Genomic DNA, 17,659 nt, shown 5'->3' on the forward strand with positions numbered 1-17,659 from the left:
GTCATCAAACGTTGTGATATTGCTGGGTTTTTATAATTTGCATGTTATGGATGCCTGCATCTTTTATATTTGTTGAACATTTTGTCTTGAGTGCAATCGACCGAAGAGCGTATGAAGTTCCTCATTATTGAATGACCCTTGTGCTGAAAACACACTAACATAATCACAACTGAATTTAGATTACGTAAACCAAGAAAATAATGTTTCTGTAGTTGGTAGTCATGTTCACCAATTAAAGTACGTCAAGGCTATCAGACATTTTTACTGAAGAAAAAAACTGAAAATGAGTCTCTTGATGACAATTAAACGTGTTGTTAAATATGATAGCTATATAGAAAGGAATTAGGCGAAAAGGAATTCAATGTAATCAAAATAAAACGATCAAAAGAGGGTTTTTAGAAAATCCATCTAAAAAAGGGGCCTCGAAGATTTAAATTCATTTGTCTGCATGGATAAAATATATTAATGCACCACTCCATCATTGCTTCACCTTTTTTTCATCATAATCAGCAATATACATAAGGTCTTCTTAATTTTAGATTGTTAAACTTTTTATAATAGTAAATGGGGTACATATAGCCAAAAGTACCTATTGTTACATTAGTATGATTGCAAATGTTTTCATAATGTACCAAAATAAAATGGTTATTTAATGAAAAGTACATTATTATATAGATTAATTTTGTATTATTTATACTTTGTTAATAATGTATTTTATGACTTGTTAGCAGACCTATTTTTGTATTCATATGAAGCAGAATTTATTCAAAAACTTTTACATGAGAAGATGAAAACACTTGCTGTGGCCTTCAACTCGACATTTAGATATATCGACGACGTATCAATGAACAATAGTTTCTTCCATTCATATGTCGACTCAATATATCCCAATGAGCTTGAAACAAATGATACCACAGGGTCTGACACATCTGTTTCATATTTGGATATTTTACCAGAAAAAGTCTTTAATGGTAACCTAACAACAAAGCTTTATGATAAACATGATGACTTCAATTTTTCTATCGTCAACTTCCCTTACTTATGTAGCAATATACCCTTATCACCTACATATGGGGGTTTTGTCTCTGAGTTGATTCGATGCACAAGGGCATGCGAACAATTTCTAAAGCGAGGCAAGCTATTGACAAACAAGTTGATGAATCTTTCATTTGAAGTCATCATTTCGCAAGTTTCATATCATAATTTAATTAAAAAACACAATGATTTTCAATCAGGATTTTAGAATTGTACCACACTGGAATATGAAGAAAATCATTTTTACATAAACATTTCTTAAATTGACTTCAAGCCATGATTTGCATGTATCTTGCCAGAAAACAGTGTTTTTAGAGAGCAGATGTTCTAAGATAAAGAGATCATAGAAATGAAATAGCTTTTCAATAACATCTTTTCCATTGATGACAAACAAGAATTTCAAACCTTTGCAGAAGGTCCCTTTCTGACTATAATCATTCTAACAATTTGACTGCTGCGTTGTAGACATAAAAGAAAATTTCAAAGATAATGTGACAGCACACTTTCAACATCTGACCGACTAAGCTCCACAATGGGGCCTGATCCTAGAATTCAGGGGTTAACTTTGGTCTTTATTTTAATCATGCAAACAATTTGTCTCTTGGATATCCATAAGTTACATGTTATGTACATGTATGTGTATATATAAATTTAAACAACCAAGTGACCACCTTTTAGATTACCAATATACTACCTGGTGCAAGTATAACGTATGATAGTTACTATTTAGTGTCCCCTATACTGTGGACTTCATCACAGAATTCTGCCACTAAAATAATACATTGGTAATGAAAGCAGGATCAAAGTGACAGTCATTGCCAGACCGTTAGAGTTGTCTTTGTGTTCAGTTGGAAGTGTATGCTTGTGGCGAGTAGATTACACATTAATCAAATTAGTTAGCTACCGAACGCAATTAAACATGAGACTTCTATAGCATGTCAATTAAGGCATTATACCAAAAAAAAATCTCTGCTACAATCTTTTCACATTAAGCATCATTGTGTTGTCCTCATTGTTAAAATGGCGGAAGTGGTTCTCTTGCTCCGTGGGGGCCTGAGAGAGCGGTCGCCAGCAATCCATCTCATTACGTGTAATGAATGTAATCACGTTGATTCTCGCTGTCATCGGCCTTGTCAATGTCAAAAGCATGACATATATATCTGTTTTTTTATATTTCTCAAACAATTACAAATAGATCTCTTTTTTATATTTTATGCATTGATTTTCGCAATAATTACATTTAAAAAATTTGTTTTATACATTATTTAATAATTTCTCACAAATTTTGACTATATTTTAGGCATTGTTTTACGCAAATTTTGTTAGTTTTTATGTAATGTTTACCTCTTTTTTCATGCCGTAGTTAAATACATATCTTTTGTAACAATTGTCACATTTCATGATTTATATTTCATATAAAACTAACTTTACTTCTGTAAAACGGTTTTGCCAAAGCTTTAGCATTGATTTGATCTCAAATATTTAGCTGTCGACGTCGCCGAACTGCGTTTTATAATATCAGATCCTTAGTTTTAACTTGAAATAACTTGCCTAAGTTTAAGGGTGAATTCAAAAATAATGACCACCAAATTGGAATTTCTTGATAAAATTCAACTACCCATAACATATTTTTCACTTATATCATCATATTGTACATGCAATCTAGTTAAAATTCCCGAAGTTGCAATAGAATAGACAATTGGATAAAAAACAGTTTCAGAATTTTTATTACTAAAACTTCATTTGAAAAAAGAAAATATTACTACATCCTTAAAGACTTTATAAAATACATAATCAAAAGAAATTATAGTTTTTATGCTTCAAAATGGTATCAGGGATATAAATGATTAGATCTAAACCTTGATTGATTTTTTTTCTCTTGCATATGTGGAAAGAAAAAATTGATTGTTGTTTTACATTATTTTGTCTTCTGGTTTATTAATTCTGGTTTGAAAAGTTTTAATATGAAAGAAATATGAACCAGTAAAATTCCCCCAAATAACTTTTTTGTCCATTTAAGTCAATTCTTTAAATCTCAGCCAAAAAAGAATTTTTTTTACAAAAAATACTAGATTTTGAAGTGACCCTATTTTACATTATTGTGTTGCACTCCTGACATCTGATAGTATTTTATTTAACATTGTTTTTAAAATTATAACGCACAATAACCCAATCTTAGTTTGTAAATCAATTCGTCGTTTTGATATTATTTATCATTTACGGTAAGTTTTTCATATTTAAAAGACTTCAAAACATGAGTTTTTGAAATGTGTAATACATACACATTGTATTTATTTGTGTGTTAAGTGATGAAAACTATTCTCTGAATTGATTGTAAAATGGCTGTAATTAGTTGATATATATAGACATATGTTTTGAACATCAAATAATATCAAACATTTTTTTCAATTTATTTTTGAGTAAAGATAGATGAAGATCATTGATAATTATAAAACAGTTTTGTTGCACTCCTGGCTGCAGTAAAATTAAAACCATAGAACACAAAAATTCATAAAGTGTTGGCAACATCAAGTGGTAACGAAAATGTGCAATATTTATAGTCCAATACTTCATGATTAAAACCCATGAAAGTAGTTCAATTTGGCTTCACATCTTGAATTATTCCCTATTTATGTCAAAAAACTAGGTAAAATGTGTATTTAGAAGCTTCACAGGACAAACACTGTGAGCAACTGAGGTCAACCAGAAACATTCTACTCATCACTTTTTTCTTTATATTTATTCATATTTGATCAAAAGTAATTCTAACATATTTATTCCACTCCTGACCTAGAGCATGGGAGTCTTTAAAGTAGAATTGTGAAGAAAATTACATCAGAACTTATTCTGTTGTTTCAGTGAAGTTAAAGTGGAATTACTTGAATTATATAACAATTTTTCAAAGTGTTTATTTTTTACATTCATAAAAAAATCAAAGATAAGATAAAAAAAAAACACATCTGAATTGATAAAATTGAAAAAAAGGAAGGATTTTAATAATAAAACTGTCAATATTTTAGTACTAAATTATTCAAATAGATCATTATTGATTAAAGAATATTTCTTAGGATGAATAGAAGTCTTTTCATCGTGTAACTTGAATCTTTAAAAAAATGTGTTGCACTCCTGACCATAGAAGTATAGATCTGTAACACAGACAGACCCTGTAATTATTAAATCTATATGGTAAAAATGTTCTTTGTATTTTCCAAAATCATAAACTGATAAAAGTTTTTTCATGCTAGGGAGCAAAACACCAAATGTTGCACTCCTGACATTATTGGGTATGCACAGATAATTGACTCTCATTAATGCTGCTTGTGATTTATATAACATTTTTAAGTTTTAAATTGTATACATGTATCAGTTATTGCTTTACATTTTAAAAATTCTTTTTTGACTTAATTGTCTTAATGGTCTTTTTAACATCGATGATTTTTTTGGCAACACTACATTTTTTCTGTTGCACTCCTGACATGGTATGACATTTTTTTTCAACATCAGCCATGACCACAACTTGATCAAACAAAAGTTGCTACAGTCTACATTTAAAGCTCAATACTTCGAATATTAACATTTAAATAATTCACACTTAAAACAAATTTAGCGTGAGTGTTGTCATAAAACAAATAGATTATTGTTCACTATGAAAATAAGATACTAGTACTGAAAATACGACTTTAAAAACACGTTTTTTATAAACCCTAAATTAAGAAAACATTTGTACAACACTCTAGCATTTACGTATTTTGCAGTGTTGCATAGTTCATGGTGATACGCACAAAGTTGAATAACTTCTACATTATTTTTCGATCTGTTATGTAAAATAATACTGGTCCAGTTTATGGGCGGCGGAAAGGGTAAAAAATACTATATAAAATAAAACAATTTTTTAAATAATTTTAATGAGCATAAAAACTTAACAAATAACATTAGATGCATAATCAACAGATCTTTTTACAAACCAAATATACATAAAAGCAAAAAATCAACGATCCAGTAAACTTGTAACAATCATAGATAGATGCAAAACGAACAGTTATCTTTGCAAAACGAACGATACATAAAACACGGCAAACCATCTGATACACAACCAATGATTATAAATGTTAAATTTTAGCTACAAATGCAATAGAATCCCGATCATGACAAGGAGCACTAGGTCGTTGTTACCGCTCGGCGGGGGATGTTCCACTCCTCCTTGGAACCTGATCCTACCTCTGATGTTTAAGAGGTCCGTGTTTGCTCTGCTCCTGATTTCTATTGTTTGAATGGACTTTTGAGTTTGAATACTGTTCGTTATCGCCATAATTCATACAATATGTTGGATTGTCCAAATTTATTTTTTATAAGTATTATAGTGATTATTTTTAAGCTATAAATGAATAACTTAAGAAACATGTAAATTTTTTCAAAGCATTATGCAATATCTTTAAAAGTATCCTGCCTAATTTCAATTACTTAATTTTTTCTTCTGTAATTTTTTTGTTACTAACCTAATTGTAATTAAAGGAGATATGCTTTTGCAAAAAGCTTTTATGGGCTATCCTTAGATAAAATTTATCAACTGTATCTTTATTGAATGATATAGTATTGAGATTATGTTTTCTATATCTGTTATGTTTTATATGTGTGTAATCATGGCATTCTGTGATATTTTTACCCGAATATAATGAAATGCAGTGCACATGTTATTTCCCAAATATATGAATATAAATCAAGATACATGTAAACGGTTTCTTACCAAATATATATTTACTGAAATCACTTTACATAAACGCTTGACAAAAAGATTTAAAACTTAATAAATGAACTCGTTTAAACAGACATTAGGTGGCGCTGCATGTCACAAAGAGGTATCGTCAACCTGACCTGACCGACCCGCAATGAAGTTAAACTGTAACCAAAAATTCTGGATCCGATTGGACCCCCTCTTAAAATTATAATAATAATTTATTATCATAGTGACTAAAATAATATACAAATTAATTTTAATTCATCTTTTACAGAACTTAAACAAGAGTTAATAATTACAGTTGTGGATCCGATGGGGGTCGGGGGTCCTTAAAGCTAACAAGACCATTCCCTACGCAATATCGATATTACATGTAGTTCTTGGAATTAACTGTTCCTGAAATTCAGATGCATGATAATTTTGTTGTTGATTTTTAAAAGTATTTTATTTCAAGGAGGCAGTTTTTCAGATCAATAGAATTTACCTATTTGAAATGCACAAAATCTGTTATATTTTGGTTCGTAGTATAAGCCGTTGTATCTGAAAAACAAACACCATTTTCTGTTACTTTAAATTGTTCCTATTATCTGCTACAACTACCTCGATCTTATTGCTATTCAATTGAAAAATCTGTGGATTGTTTTCATTAAGATTTTACATACACGAAATTTGAAGATAACGAACAGTAATCAAGCTCAAAAGTCCATTGAAACAATACAAAATGGGAACAGAGCAAACATGCAAATCTAAAAACATCAGAGGTGGGATTAGGTGCCTTGGCGGAGTAAACATCACCTGTCGACCTTGTAATTTTCGGGCAAGCGGAAAAATCCGTAGACATTCAGTGTGTAAATAATCGCCTAACAATTTGTATGAAAAACGTCAGTCAACATTCAACTTATCGACAGATCGTATTTGCTGATAAGGCCATTCTATCGACCATAGAATTAGTAAAATGTTGACTTTAAACGACACTGTTGATATCAATGTTTCATCAACTTATTTGTGAATAGATTGCCTCGTTTTAGAAATTGATTAGGTAGAGCATGCTCTTGCGTATCGAATCAACTGAGAGACAAACTCCATAAGCAGGTGATAATGGTATATTGCTACATAAGAAAGGGAAGTTGACGACAGAAGAGTTGAAGTCATCACGTGTATCACAAAGTTCTATTGTTAGACTACCATAAACGTCTTTTTCTAGCAAAATATCCATATATGAAACAGATGTAGCAGACTCTGTGGTATCTCTTATCTCGACATCAAAGGGATAAATATCGAATCATCGTACGAATGAAAATGAATTTTGTTAATTGATAAAACGTCTTCGATATATATATATATATATATATATATATATATATATATATATATATATATATATATATATATAATATATATAATATATATATATATATATATATATATATATATATATATATATATATAATGAAATATATGGAGATAACGAACAGTATTCAACCTCAAAAGTCCATTAAACATTACAAAATAGGTGCAGAGCAAACACGGACCTCCAAAACATCAGAGGTGGGATCAGGTGCCATGATGAGTGAGCATCCCCTGCCGACCGGTCACACCCGCCGTGTGCTCCTTGTCATGATCGGGAAATCACGGAAAAAATCCGTCGACAATTCAGTGTGTAAATAATGGCCTAACAATTAGTAGCATCTATTTGTGTATACAAAATAGTTGCCTTTATTTTACGAGAAAAGTATATTTGCAGGGACCTATATACTAGTATATAGGTCCCTTGTACGTTGGCTTTTAAGAGTCGGGCTTGGATGACACAGCAAGTGTTGTCTATATAAAGGGTCGGGTTTGTTCTTCACATTCCTTTCTGCTGAACCTTTCAAAGGTAAAGACGCATATCAAATGCTTGCAAAGAATACATCTAATTTTTGCTTTGTAATTTTAAAAAAATTGTATAATTTTCCATTTATGAATTGTTTTTCAACCATTTTAAAGCTTTTATTACTGTTGATGTTTATCAAATAAGGCGGATGATGTTGGATTCAAATTTTTACGAAGCAGACGACGCACACGCGGTTATGCCAAAAAAATAATTAATTTACCTTTGTATTGTTATTAAATGATCAAATATTGGTTATCAACATTAATTATTGTCTTTTTGTTTCATACTGCGTCGAAATCGGAAAATGCAAACCCAGAATAGGGGAACAACAATATGGAAACTCGGTCGGACCTTTTTTGGGGACACAGTGAGGATGGGCCCCAATATAAGTCAAAGAAAAGAATCGCAAATAGTCTGTGAACCAGTTGGAAAACCAGACATTGAATATATGTATCATCACAATCCAATACATCAGGTACATCCACCACCTTTGAAATACATAAATCAGTTGATTGTGTACATGTATCGTGATTAATCTTTGCCATTGTAGAATGAGACCAAAATATAAGCAATAGACTGCTTATACAGTGTATAGATATTGCTTCTAAAAAAAATCATTGCTTAAAGTGTTACCTTTCAAGCTTATGGTGTAGAATTTATTTCTTTTTTTTTTCTAAAGAAGGGGGGGGCTTACCAAAAAAAAAAAAAAATATTAAGTTAAGTTTCAAACAAAAGTACCAGAAAGTCAAGTTGAAAACAAAATATATTTAGATATAACTAACCAGTTAATCCTACAAAATTATGTCACAATAAAATAATCTTTCAAAAATACATTCAAATCATATTATAATTTTACCATAGAATTCTCTCAAAATAAGGACAAAAGACTTGCAGTTGCCTGGAATTGTTCAAAACTAAGGTCAAAATAATTCAATAGATTTTGCATAGATGCTATTGTTAGGTGCACATTGTACAGCAGCATTAACTTTGCCATATGTCCGGTTATATTGGTAGAATGTTCTGGACCTATTATATATTTATATTAGCTGGTTTCTATTTGTGAGAGGATTAAATTTAGTTTTTGTATAAATTCAGGTACTAAGTAATATAACCGATACAATGTTCTGTGTCATTGTAAAAGTAGAACTTGGTGAATCTTTCAAATCCAACTATTAGGCACTACTTACAACAGGGCTCAGACTAAACAATCTTTAGTATGTGATGTATTTAAATAAAAGGGAGAATGAAACCACCTATCTTGCCCAGAGAAGAGTATTGTTATATTTATTTAAATGCTCCAGGGCTTTCCTGGATTTCAGTGCTTTGTATTCATGAAATTTTAGACTAATGTTGTGAAAATTTAGGAGGCTCTGATATATAGGTAAGTCATAAGATCAGTTGCATATCATTAGTTATTACAGATTTACACAGCTTCCAACTCAATATATATGACTTGAAACAGGGGGATCATAATTGTGCGGGGTCTGGGAGCAGTAACCCTCTAGAAAGGGCCTTTCTCAAATCTCGTATCTTTAGGTGCTCTCGTTGAGGATTCTGTTTGCTAGCTATTAAATTGGAAAAAATGATCTTGTAATACAAAAAGTGGGGGGGGGGGGGGATTTATCATTGTTTAACCACATAATTTATCAATCTCATTGATTAAGTTTGAATGAAAAGGAAAGTGCAAAATATTTTTAGATAAACATCCATTTTCTATTACTGGAATTGGGATATCTTTGTTATGATCCTGTAGAGTGCAAATGAAATGTTGGAAATTGCAACATCTTGTACAAGAATGTTTTTGTGATCACTTATTTATGAATACATGTATACCTTAATGACCAATTATTAAATCAAAAAAGTCAATACAGTCAAACCTCATTGTCTTGAACTTATGGGACAAGAAATAACTTTCAATTGAGATATCGGATATTTGAGATGTCAAGGGTAAAATGCTCGAGGAGTAGGTGTCAATCTGGAGTAACCATGTAATTTAAGATTTCAGTCTTCCAAATACCAGTTAAAATTACAATTACTTCTGTAAAGCAATTAAAACTTATAGAACATTAATCCGATTGTATGTTGCAAAATGAATATATGGCCTTATTTTAATTATATTTAGTTGTCTTTAGACATCAGAAATGACCCAAGGAAAGACTTTGTCAAGTACATGTACCTTAAATTCTTAATAATGTAGCAATTATTTCTCATAAGTCCTAGAAGGATGCTTAAATTTTGTAATTTTATAGAGATAATGCTGATTGTTTGACTTCGGGCATTGGGCTTACATTTTAAGGTGTTTGGATCTGAAAACTCCTTGCAAGTTGCTTATATTTTGTAATTTTGTACATGTATATAATGCTGATTCTAAGACTTCAGGGTGTGCATTTGGTTTACATTTTTAATGAGTTTGGTTTTGTTTTTAATCAGAACACCAGAAAAATATAATTTCCTTTTTTGGATCAAGTCCATATTGATAGCAGTACTAGTTATATTCAGGCTCATTGCATATGAAAATATATCTCCAATTGGTGTCATTAATAATCAAACATCTATACCTAAAAGAATTTTATACTTTGCTATGCATTTTGTACTACACTGGAACAATATGGTCGTGCAGAGCTGTATAGAGTTCTGATGCGCATACATGTGTCACAGGCATTAATAATGTTTATTGAAAGACTCTTTATCAGAGGTAAAGGAATTAGCACATAAATAAAGATTAGTTGAGTATACTAGTATGACAAGCATCTGTAATAAAATTGCAGCCTAAAAATCACAGGTTCAAATTGGCACCGTCAAAGTGCCAGATCTCTTCATTGCAGCTAAACTGGTTATTGGTAAGTATAAATTTGAATAAACTTGTTACATGTATCAGGTAATGTATCTTTTTCTAGGAATATCATTAAGACCAGCATATGTTTTCAAAATATCATTATAACTGACAGTTCTACAACCATTGGTAACCATCACTAAGTAGTGTGATATATTCTTATATTTGTGTAATCCACATTTGTGTTGGGAATCTCCCAAGAAACTACATATTTGGGTATCAATAGGAATATAGTAAGATTCAACCTTGAAACTGGAGTTTTTGAAATGTAATTAAGGATTTCAAATAGCTCTGCTTAAATTTGCTAATTAGAGAGTGAATGTGTCACCTTCGGTGACATGAAACTTGGTTCATCAAATAGTAGCATATGCATTGGCTTTCCTAGCAATTTTCATGGATTGAGAATTATGCTATATGTAATGATAATGAATGAAACTCCCCCTATTTGGTTATAAATCTCCAGATATTTGTTTTGATGAATTACAACCTATATATAAAACTTGCCTTGGCTAATGAACAATTCAAAACAAAATTAACAAGCAATGGTAAACTTCATGTAAATGCATTGCAAGGTGGCATATACATTTGTGAGGCATGATAGTAGGGAAGTTTCTTTTTACAAGACCAAAGCTTTATTAGGCATTGAGGGAATAGGTGAGATACATGACATATATATATATGATATCATATCACAATATCAAGTCTCGTTTAAAGTCATCATTTCGTAAGTTCTATGGTCGATACAATGACCTTGTCAGCAAATAAAATCTATCACTAAGTCAAATACTGACTGATGTTTTTCATACTTCCTGGTAGTTGTTAGACCATTTATATTATTTACACACTGAATTATCAACAGATTTTTCTGTTATTTCCCTGTCATGATAAGGACACAGCAGGTGTGACCGGTCGGCAGAGGATGCTCACTCCTCCATGGCACCTGATCCCACCTCTATGTTTCAGAGGTTTCAGAGATGTTTGCTCTGCTCCACATATTTCATTGGCAAGTTTTGATTACTTAATGTGTTATAGCACCTTTCTTAATAGAGGGAAATTCAAAATTAATTCCAAGTCTGCTGAAGGATGAACACATCCATACATCAAGATGTGTGCAAGTACCCATTGAGGAGGGGGGTCTTGGGAAGTATTGGTCGTGGAACAGTTGACTTGTTTTGCTTCCCCCAATGTGTGGGGTGACTGCAATCTGTGCCAGCTTGCAGCCATGTGGCGTCTGCGCACACCAAGTCAACTGATAACTGAATATTTGTGTGAAACTTGTACTGAACTGTCACCTTGTTGATATGCTAATGCTAGTGTAAACTAAGCTAATAAGCTTACTCTTGGTGACAGTGATATATACTTTAGAGCTGTAATATATAGTACAAGTTTGAAATATGAAAAAATTTGATTTTTGAAGTTTGAGATGTTTGATCTATGAAGTTTGAGATATTTGATATATATTATGTACAAGATTTCATATGTGAAGTTGATATGATTGATATTTGAAGTTTGAGATATGACTTTGATTTTGAACAGTTTGTATGTTGATTTTGAACAGTTTGTATGTGTGCTGACCCTCCGCGGTAAACCCGGGACGGTTGGAATTTGAAACACACATGGTGTTTGAATTTGGTGGGATTGCCCAGTTGAAATGGCATCCCACAATGTTTGTATTTTCTTGTGCCACGGCCAATACTCGCCACAATAAATAAGTATAAATTCTATACTGAGTTTTGTGTCATTTTCTCTGTATAAATAATATGAAAAACGTCAGTCAGCATTTGACTCAATGATAAATTGTATTTGCTGACAAGGTCATTGTATCGACCGTAGAACTTACGAAATGATGTCTTTAAACGAGACTGCTGATATTCTTGTTTCATCAACTTGTTTGTCAGTAATTTACCTCGTTTTAGAAATTGTACATACGTAGAGCATGCTCTTGCGTACCGAATCAACTGAGAGATATAACCCCGTATGCAGGTGAAGAAGGTATATTGCTGCATAAGTAAGGGAAGTTGACGATTGAAAAGTTAAAGTCATCACGTTTATCATAAAGCTTGGTTGATAGATTACCATTAATGTCTTTTTCAAGTGAAATACCCAAATATGAAACAGATGTGTCAGTCTCTGTAGTATACTTTATCTCAAGCTCACCGGGATATATCGTATCGACATAAGAATGGAAATAACCATCGTTAATTGACAATACGTCAATAATAAATCCAATATAGATATGGTAATTCAAATTCATTTTGGTTGTTTGGAATATAAAAAAAACTCAAAACTAACATATGATTTTGAAGAATTTCTTCCTTAGATAGAGAACTGTGAGTATAAGTTGGATTACCACTTGTAGAATTAAATCCAAGTTCCTCTAAAATACATTTAATATAATGAGCCTCACAAACAAATAACAATGTTGTTACCTGCTTTGTCAGCAGGAACCAGTAAGTACTCATCATGTAATCTATCTAGTTCTTTTTTCACTTCTGGATCATTGAATACAGAAGGATAGATGGTTCTCATATTGCTCCTCAATCTTTTAATGCGCGATTTTAACATGCACCTGCTACATTTAATCCATTCTGACAAAGTGTCAAGGTCTTCTTTTTCATGTCTGGTCCATCGCCTGGCGTAATCCTCTACAGAATCCATAATATTTATGAAATTCCGACACCAGTTGAAGAATCGGGGTTCCCTATATTTAGGACCTTTTAAAATTAGTGATCTAAGGTCCTCATTATTAACTATATTTACGTCACCAGTAATAACGTGTCCAGCAGGACTATAGTTATAGAGTGAAGAAGAACATGTACAGGATGGAGGATTATGTTTCAGATATTCGATATGTTTTCTTGTAATTAAAAAGTTTGGAAGCAATAGTCAATGTATATTTGTAGGAAATACAAGGTGTAGTCTTTAACTTGAAATATGGTGGAATACAAGACTGGACCCTTTTGTGATTAAGAATATTACTTAAATTAACCGCGTCAATTCCTTTGTTGGCATATTGAAGTCTAAGGAAAAAAACGGACTGTATTAGCTGCTGCTTCTTCGGTAAAACGTGGGGGTTTAAAAAGCCTATGATTTGCAATTTTGATATGATATAACAATATATGATATAACGATTTTCCTTTCATGATTTTCTGAACAGTCAGTGTAGTATTTTGAAAGAATGTCAAATGTGCCATGTCATTACACTTGGGGATTGAATGATATGATGGCTCTTATTCTTTTATTCCTTTACAGCAGAAATCCAAGTTTGATATTGTGATATTTTTCCATTTGTTCGACGTATTCAATAAACAATTCATCAGAGCAAAGAGCTAGAGTTTTACCAGCTAGATCTTCATTGGAAAGATGTCCCTGGAAAACTTCTAGGAGAGAACTAGTTCTATACCTTTCAAGTACATAGTATGTTGTTCTTTTCATGTACTCACACCTATCTATAACTTGCAGCCATTCATCCTGATTTAATTTAGATGCTTCAATAATTGTAACTTTCATATATTTCATAATTCTATACCATAGTTTTATCCAACAAAGTGCAAATGTAGCAGTCAGTTCTTCATGTGAGGAGCATTTTGTTTTAAATTCTGGCCAAGCGAAACATGGAACTTCTAAGATATAACCCCAGGTGTTCATGCTCCTGGCAAAAAATGTCGGCATTTTTATGTCAAAGAGTGAATTAGCTAAGTAGTCTAAAATATCATGTATACAAGGAGCGTGTAGTTTAGGATGTAAACATTTACTATCCCCATACACATGAAATAAGAAAGCTGATTTTAGAACGTAGGAAGAGACATTCATACACTTTCCTGTTAAATCGTTTTCTCCTATTAAAAGGGATTTTAGAATTTTATAAGATTCCTTATGATGCTCATCCATATTCTTCATCAGTTCAAGTTCCATTGCCGCAAATGATATAAACAAACATGGTGGCTCTGGAAAATGGTCAACATGACACGATTTGGTTACAATATGACAACCATGTTGGAGAAGCAATTCTTTAAATTCAGATGGAAAGTCCGGGAAAGAGGCAACCTTTTCTGGATCCGGATGTTTGATTGCCAACATTAAATCAACGCCTATAACCGTATTTTCTATGGGGACAACCGGATTTTTTACTTTATAATCTGATTCCGGAATATGAACATTTTTCACATAATTGAAATATAATTTTTGTTTTAAATCCACAGGTTGTCTGGTGAATATTTTTCCTGAATGTTTTTCTACACCCAGTTTTGTCGCCTCCAGATTGGTGGAAATTTTTTTCCAGAAATCCAAAACAAATGATTGCCTGTTTCCAAAATAATTTTCATACAGATGACTTGTGGTGTGACAGTGGAGCAAATAAGTTTGAAAAATATCGAGGGCATTTGTGGACTTTAGTTGAACTTTCGAGTACCACTGACTGCATCCGCTTTGTAGAATTATTGCATCTGGAGTTGAAAGTGCTTTCAAAACCACCATAAAGTCGAATTCATTGACAGAGCCTATTTTTGTTCCTTCGAAAAAGCTGCCGACTGGTAATATTTTGGAGAATTGAAATTCTGGACTTTTTTCACATACAGCATGTAATATTTTCTCAACCAGTTCATGAACTCCCGTTTCGATGTCCTTTTTTTCGTCACCCTTTTCTTTAACGATGCAGCGACTACGAAAGACGTACCGTAAGAACGCTCTTTGCAGAAAAATCTTATCTTTTGATTCTAAAATAAATCGTAGAGTTTGCAACTTTCTTTGCATGATAATGAAAACACAAATCTGTGAAGCATACATATCTTACTTGAATATTTAAAGTTCTACTAGTGAGGTATTTAAAAAATTATAGAAATTGTTTCCAGTTTGAAAGAAATATTTGGAGACGAATTCTTTTCTAAGGTTCTTGTTACATTCCAGTGGCTTTGAATACACTTGTGAGGGAAATGTCGACAGTTTTATATACGATATGATATCAACTGCACATTTGAAAAGTGTATGTGAAAAAATTACCAGAAAGGCTACTTAGTGTACCTGAAACATACTGATAATATCTTCACATTCTTTGTGTAGTGAAACGATCAATATGAAATGAAATTGAGTACTGATCTGACAAGCAAAAAAACAAAACAAAACAAAAACAAAAAAAAAACTAAACTGACCAAAAGTGGGGAGGGAGGGGGGGGGGGAACTTCCCATTATTATCTGAAAAGCAAAAAAAGCTAATTTACTATCCAAATCCTCCTGGAATTTGCCAGTGTTCAACCTTACAACAACAAAAAGTGGGGACCAACCAACATCTAATGGAAAATTTACTATAGCAAAATATTATACTCAGAAAAAAAACCCGTGTTCTACGGGCCTGGTATGTAGAAAACATGACGATGGACATTTCTAATAAACATACAATACATACCCATTCTCTGCCAAATTTCTATATTAATATCATATTACTTCCTCTTTCGTTTTATATATGACACTGTATGATATTTCCACTTGAGACCAAAAGATTTGATGAAACTTGTACCTTCTTCGAATTATTAAGATAATCTTATTTATAAATATTCCTTTTAATTCCATTGCAAACCGGAAAACTTTTTTTAATTTGTGTTTTTACAGATATACATCTTTACATTTATGCGATATTCACTCACCCTGACCACCCACAGCCATTATTCTTACTCCTCATGATGTAGTCAAAAATCATAAATAATAGTCTGTCACTTGTTTTTAATACACTTATACACGTATTTTCCAAATAAACAGTGTTTTTGAGACATTTAGAAGATGAAAAAAATTAATGAAAAATTAAATTCAAACTGTCTAATATTAATGTGCGAAAATTTTTTTTACTGTATAACCGAAAATTATGAAAATTTGTCAGAGGGATATCTTGGTTACTGTGCATTAAAATCAGTGTTCAGAACTACTCAACCGTGAAATGCATGACGTCACATAAGGAAAGTGGTAAAATGCCGAAAACACGTGCATATCGATGACGACATGTTTTTCAACACATCTCGTAGTACCATTTGCTGCACTTCAGTTATACACATCGTTTTTCGATATTTACAGTCGATTTGCATTTCTTGATATCAAGGTACAGTTGACGAAGTACCATAGGGACTGGCTATTGCATTGCCTAAGTAAAGACAAAGGCAACGACAGGTTTCTGTGCAGTTTGTTGTGAATTTTTCCACAATAGAACGTCTTACCCGTCCTCAGAAACTGCTATTATATGGCACGCCGATTGCTTCAAAATTATTATCTGCACAACGATCACGATTTTATACACTAGCTTGATGAAAAATATACACGAGTAAAAAAAAAATGCACATAGTTTGAAAGATTTTAACACGACCATAAGGAAAAATACACGAATCCGAAATTTTTTACACGATTAATGCACAGGTGCTTGAGGACAGGACCCCCCCCCCCCCCGATACAGACCCCCGGGCTTGTTCGACTTTTTTCTCATAAATTATATATGGCTGACACATCTGTGATATAATCTCTATATCGTCAATTCGGAAAATTGACTTAAACAAACATTTTATAAAAAATTACTTTCCTATATATAAAAAACAACAAGGTTGCCAACTTCGTCAAAGCTTATTCAACGGAAGTAATGAGGAGAGGACTATTACCCATTTCCTCCATATAACCAAATATGAGTACAAGGTATAAACACTGGACACATTCTTGTTTTTTTTGTACGAATTTTTAATAAAAGGAATATTTCTTCTAACATTTTCTAGATTTTACGCGAAATATCTAGAGAAAAGAAGGTATTTACATAAATTGCATTTTTAAAAGGGGCATAACTCTCAAAACGAAACCTGCAAATCAGGTAGTTGAAAAATAATTAGAAACAATTCATTTACATTAGTGGTTTAGAATTCTATGCTTCCAATACATTTGAAATATATTTTTAAAGTGTATCTCAACCAAATTTCTTCAAATGCTTATTTCAAAACAGTGTTTCAGACTTTCTGCAGAACTGCGTATTTGGGTAGAAAGACGTATCCTCATCACTTCCGTTGAATAAGCTTTGATCATTTTAAAAACGCTAACGTCCTTGTGGAAAATTGGCCGAAACGACTGTTTAAGTGCCTAAACTTTTATGAGAGTCGGTGGTTAATGAAAAGAATATTTAACCTACGACATGAGTTGTTGATTTTAGGGCTATGCATAGATT

The 17,659-nt window shown here is 32.1% G+C and overlaps 1 long non-coding RNA gene across 1 annotated transcript; it reads left to right on the forward strand.

Annotated features, from left to right (window-relative positions):
• Positions 1-7,750: 7,750 nt before the first annotated feature.
• On the forward strand, positions 7,751-14,508 carry LOC133181874 (uncharacterized). The gene is made up of 2 exons (XR_009720499.1): positions 7,751-8,118; positions 13,729-14,508. It is a non-coding gene; the product is annotated as an uncharacterized LOC133181874 (long non-coding RNA).
• Positions 14,509-17,659: the final 3,151 nt, after the last annotated feature.

Source organism: Saccostrea echinata, unplaced genomic scaffold (genome assembly GCF_033153115.1).
Source record: "Saccostrea echinata isolate AGI-Se365-2 ecotype Australia unplaced genomic scaffold, CSIRO_AGI_Sech_v1 ptg000009l, whole genome shotgun sequence".
In the NCBI taxonomy this organism is placed as follows: domain Eukaryota; kingdom Metazoa; phylum Mollusca; class Bivalvia; order Ostreida; family Ostreidae; genus Saccostrea; species Saccostrea echinata.